The sequence below is a fragment of the Echinops telfairi genome, unplaced genomic scaffold, assembly GCF_000313985.2.
Source record: "Echinops telfairi isolate 266 unplaced genomic scaffold, ASM31398v2 ScPeMD7_35;HRSCAF=133_1, whole genome shotgun sequence".
In the NCBI taxonomy this organism is placed as follows: domain Eukaryota; kingdom Metazoa; phylum Chordata; class Mammalia; order Afrosoricida; family Tenrecidae; genus Echinops; species Echinops telfairi.
This window is the reverse complement of record NW_022103933.1, coordinates 23,697-29,813: the sequence shown is the minus strand read 5'-3', so window position 1 is coordinate 29,813 and position 6,117 is coordinate 23,697.

Below are 6,117 nucleotides of genomic sequence, written 5' to 3'. Positions count from 1 at the left end.
CATTCTTTTGCAACTCCAAATCCAATTTTGCCAATATCATTTACTGAAGATACTATCTTTTCCCTATTAGACGTTTTCTAGCCCTTTGTAAAAAACCAATTTCTGTAGGTGAATGAATTTATTTGTGGTTCTCTCGTCTGTTCACTTGGTCTATATATTTTTCCTTGTACCAATATCAAGCTCTTTTGACTATTGTAGCTGTATAGCAGGTTTTAAGGTAGGGAAGTGAGAGGTGTCCTACATTGTTTTTCTTCATTACTAGTACTTTGCTTATCCTGGGTCTCTTTCTTTCCTATATAAGTTAGTGATTACTTTTTCCATCCTTTTAAAATGATGTTGTAATCCCCACCATAGTTACATAATATTTATACATTGCTTTGGCATACATTTACATTTTCACAATGTTAAGTCCATAAACATGGAATAGTCTTCCATTTATGTAGGGTTTCTTTCTCTTTCTTGTAGCAGTGTATGTTAGGCTGGGTTGACTAGAGAAACAAATCCAGTGACACTCATATATGTGTAACAGAGAGCTGTATATCAAAGAGCAATTGTATATTGAGAAAACATCTCAGCTCAGTCCGGATCAAGTCCATAAGTCTGATATTAGCCCATAAGTCCGATACTCATTCATAAATCCCTCTTCAGACTCACACAGCCACATGCAATGATGCAAAAATGCAGGAAGATCACAGGATGGTGGGTGAAAAGTCTTTTGGATCCAATGGCAGAGGAAGCATTTCAGCACTGGTGTAGGCCTCCAGGTGGCTTCTCCAGCTTTTTGAGTGTGGCTCAACAAGAAGGTGAAGCAGAGAGAGGGGCTTTCACAGGTCTCAGCAAGTCTCCACATGGCTTGTCAACAGGAAGGTGAAAGCAGAGAGAGAGGGAGGCCATTTATCTCAGTTGGCCTCCAATCAAGCTCTGAACTGATTGACAGGCTAAACTCCACCCAATTCACTTTTAATTGTCACAAGATTAAGTAACTGCCACATAGTGTTTTGTAGTTTTCTTTGTACGAGAGTTTTATTTCTCTGGGTAGGTTTATTCTTAGGTATTTCGTGTTTTGGATGGCTATGGTAAATAGTATTTTCTTTTCAGAGCTCTCTTCATTCATTTTCAGGAATCCAATAGATTTGTATATGTTAGTCTTGTATCCTGCCGCATTGCGGAGTCTTCCAATTATTTCTAACAGCTTTCTTGTCAAGTCTTTGGAGTTTTCTATGCATAGAATCCTATCATGTGTAAGTAGAGAGACTTTTACTTCTTTGCCAATTTGAATCTTTTTATTATGTTGTCTAAAAGCTCTAGCTAAGAATTCCAGCACAATATTGAGTAAGAGTGGTGATAAAAGGTATTCTTGTTTGGTTCCCATTTGTAAGGGTAATGCTCTCAATTTCTCCCTGTTGAGTGAGATGTTGGCTATTGGTTTTGTGTATATGGCCTTGGTTATGCTGAAGAAGTTCCCTTAAATTACTATTTTGTGGAGTGCTTTGCAGGAACTGGAGAAGGATGGGAATTTTTAATCCAATAAATAGTTACATCTCAGAAACTCACAGGAACAGTTCTACCCCGTCCTATAGGGTTGCTATGAGCAACTATTGACTTGATAACAGGGAGTTTGTTTTCTGTCAGGAAATTAGTGTTGGATTTTTCAAAATTTTTAATCAATTGATAAAATCATGCAATTCTTTATGCTACTTATATTGTGGATTACACTGATTGTTTTCTAATGTTGAACTGTCCTTGCATACCTGGTATGAGTGTCACTTGATCATGATATATTTTTAAAATATTTTTTATTAAATTCCATTGGCTAGGACTATGTTGAGAATTTTGTATCTATGATCATAAAGGAGACTGGTCTGTAAGGTTCTATTCTAGTAATGTCTTTATTCGATTTTGGTATCAGGTCTATTCTCATGTCATATAATGAGTTCAAGAGTGTGTGATCCTTTTTTATATTCTGGAAAGTTTGGATGATTGATAAAATTCCCTAGTGCAATTACCTGTTGCTGGAATTTTATGTTTGGAGTTTTTACTGGCCTGATCTAGTTCTTCTTTTGTTATGGGTTTGTTGAGGTTTTTGACATCAGTTTGGATTAATATAGGTAAGTAGTGTAGTTCTAGAAATTTGACCATTTTTTCCAGGTTTTCTAATTTGTTGGAGTGTAGTCCTACATAAGATTGTGTTATTTTCCTTTGTAAAATTGGCCAGCATTTTGTCAATTTTGTTAACCCTTTCAAATATCATATATACTGACTTTTTCAGCACATTTTTAATACAGTTTTTGTGGTAAAATTAGGTGCTTCAGCTGATATTCGGGTTGACTTATTCTCAAGTATATAGGTAATCAACTTCTTGTCTTGAGTGTTTTTCAGATTCATTTATTTCTGCTCTAAAATGTATTATTTATTTTCTTCTGGTGACTAAGTTTCTTTCTTTCTTTCTGTTTTTGTTTTTGTTGAAGATGTTGGGTGAGGGAGTTGTTTTGATTCTCTTGCTTTTTTTCATGTACACATTTATTGCTATAAATTGCACTCCGAGTACTGCTTTTGCTATGTCCTAAAGGTTCTGGTACGCTGTATTTTCTTTCTCATTTGTTTCAGATAAATTTTTCATGTCATTCTTTATTTCTCCAATTATCCAGTAGTTCTTAAGGAGGATGTTGTTCAGCTTTCATGTTTTGGTTTCTCCCCCCCTTGATCTTCCTTTTGTTGATTTCTAATTTTATAGCGTTGAATGTGAGAAATAGATGTTATACCGAAATGTTTTAAAATTTATGAAGGCTTTTGTTGTGTCCTAATTGGTGATCTATTCTAGACAATGTGTTCTTGCAAAGAATGTATATTATACCATTGTTGGATGTCTTGTTCTGTATATGCTTGGGAAGCCAAATTGATTGTGTTAATTTTTCCAACTTTACTAATTTTTTCCCTGATATTCTACCCTTCTTTGAGAGTCGTGATTGAAGTCTCCTACTATTATTGTTGTATTGTCTATTTGTCTTTTCAATTCTATATGAGTTTGATTAATGTATTTTGAGGGTCTTTCATTTGGCACATAGATGTTTATTATGGGTGCATTCTTGTCCAACTGTCAGTGTAATCATTATTTAATGTCTTTCTTTGTCTTTTATGATGCCTTTTTGCCTTGAAGTCTATATAATCAGAAAGGAATATTACCACTTCTGTTTCCTTTCAATTGTTTTATTGAGATGTAATTTACATATCATGCACTTCCATAGTTCAGTTGTAATTGAAACGAGTTTTATATACATCATCACAATCAGTCCTAGAGCATCCTCCCATTCCTGTATTCATTACTTGCTCACTATTTCTTTCCAACCCCTTCTCCTGCACCATATCCACAATAAGCCATTACACCAATTATTGTATCTATATATCCACCCCTTCTGTGCTCCATAAACTGAGAAACTTTCAAACAAACAAAAAGCAGTAAATATATTTTTCTGAATGAAAAGGCCACCGACAATATTAAAATAAATCAGAGAAAAAAACCTCTGGCAAGAAAAAAAGCAAGAAATATTTAAAACTAGAAGAAATCCAGAATGGGTCAAAAGGGAGATCAAATGACCAGCTATCCTATTAAACCCTAATTTCACCAGCCACAATCAAGTTTACAATAGTCTCTGTCTGATAGCAAGATTATTTGTGTCCCTCAACTGTGGTCAGAGGGGATCAGCCAGAGGCTTAATCCATGTAGGCGATCTGCAGATGGATTTTGGGTTCCCACTGTCATCCATAGGCTTCTGCCAACTGGGTGCTCACAATTTTTAAATCTTTGATACCATTCTCTCCTTCCTATTTGGATTTAGTTATTTATTATTTTTGGGTCACATAGGCCAGTGTGCTTCTACCATGTAGACTACCATGATGCTTTATTTGATGGCTGCTTGTTTGAGTATAAGCCTTTAAGACCCCGGATACTTTTTGATAGCCAGGCACCATTTTCTTCACCACACTTTGTTATAGCACCCATATCTCCAGTGATCTCTTCATGAGGGTGAGCATCAAACAGTGCCATGTCATAAAAATTAAATGTTCTTTTTTAAGGGATAGAATTAAGTGGGAGCCCAGAATCCATTAATTTGTTCATGGATTATGTATGATGCTGGTTCAATTTAGAGGTCCAATTATCCTTAATTCCACAGCATTGGTATGGCCATTGTTTGTTTCTTCTCATACCAGGGAATTTTGGTTTTAAGTCCAAGTGCTATGGGTATCTTTGAGGTAAAGCCCAGTTCATTCAGTGGTGCTGCCACGCTGAGTCCTTCTTATATGGCCTATAAGAGATACCATGTTCTCCAAAGCACAGAGTCTAAGATTATCATAGTACATAGTACATGGTGTGATTCACCAAGGGTTAGGTAGAAACCAATTAAAAAGTGTCTAACTAGGAACATAGTACAGGACTTATTCTCTCTTTGGATTCTCTATAATTATTGTTGAGCCATCTCTTCCCAATATAAATTTGCTCCTTTAATTTACCCCCCAACAGAATGCCTCCTCCAAAATCTAGATGTTCCCCTCCCCTGATCTTGATTTGACTTGCCAGTAAGATTTCCTTCTCACTCCTGTGAAATATCTGTTGATTTCAAGAGACCTTATGTCAATGTTGCATGGCATCAAGTGGATGGTCTCCTTTTTCCACCTACTTGAGGGAGTGACTTCAGTTAAATGAGGGCTCTTCTTTCAAGGTGGTTCTTAAGTTGTGCATACAAAGAGGGATCATGGATCCTGGGTAGGTTTTCTACCCCTTTGAGAATTGGTCTCCATAACACCTACATATATACATATTTGAATATATACACCATATATAGATATATTTTTTGATGTTTTTCCTTATAGTAGTGGGCTCATAGTGTATTTTCTTTTTGTGATGGACTAATTTCACTCAGCATAATGGTTTCCAGGCCATTTCATGCAGTGTTTCATGATTTCATCACTGTTTGTTTTTAGGTGTGTTAATCTGGGCTGACTAGAGAAACAAATCCAGAGATACTCATAGGTGTGTAAGAGAAAACTTTATAGAAAAGGACAATTGTACATTAAGAGAACATCCCAGCCCAGACCAGATTATAAGTCCATAAGTCCGATATTACCCCATATGTTGATACTAGTCCATAAATTCAGCTTTTGACTCATGCAGTTTTGCAATAATGCCGAATGCAGGAAGATCACCGGCCAGTGGGTGGAAAGTCTTGTGGATCCAGTAGTGGTAGAAGCATCTCAGCCCTGGTGTGCATCTCCACGTGGCTCCTCCAGCTCCAGTGCTCTGGCTTTCTCAGCATAGCTCCATGTGGCTTGTCGACAAGAATGTCTCCCAAGGACAAGGTGTGTCTATTCTGCCTCCAGTGAGCTATTTATCTCCTTAGCACCTCCCAATCAGGTCATCAAGCTGAGACCTGATTGCCAGGCTAAACGCTACCCCTTCATTCTTAATAGTCTCAAGTTGGCACCAGATTATGTTACTACCACACTCATATATGTATGGGAAAGAGTAATTGTATATTAAGAAAACATCCCAACTTAGTCCAGATCAAGTTCATAAGTCTGATATTAGCCCATATATCTGATATTAGTCCTGAAACCCCTCTGCAGACTCATGAAACACATGCAATGTTGCTGAATGCAGGAAGATCACAGGCCAGTTGGTGAAGAAAGTATTGTGGATCCACTGGCAGTGGTAGCATCCCAGTGCTGGCCTAATGCTCTTCCAGATCTCAGTGTGGCTCCATATGGCTTGTCACCAGGAAGGTGAAGCAGAGAGAGACTGTGGCCCACCTCTCAGGAGAAAGAAAGTTTCCATCCTCATGGGAAGGCCACACCCACAAGGAAACATAGTCAGGGTGTGACCTGATTGACAGGTCACCCCTTTACTCTATTTATTAAGATGCCATAAAATTATGAAACTACCACATTAACAATGCATAGTATTCCAATGGTTTATGTACCATAGGTGGTTCTTTTTTAAAAATCATTTTATTGGGGGCTCGTACAACTCTTGTCACAATCTATACATACATCCTTTCTGTCAAGCATTTTGCCCTCATCATTCTCAAAACATTTGCTTTCTACTTGAGCCCTTGCTATCAG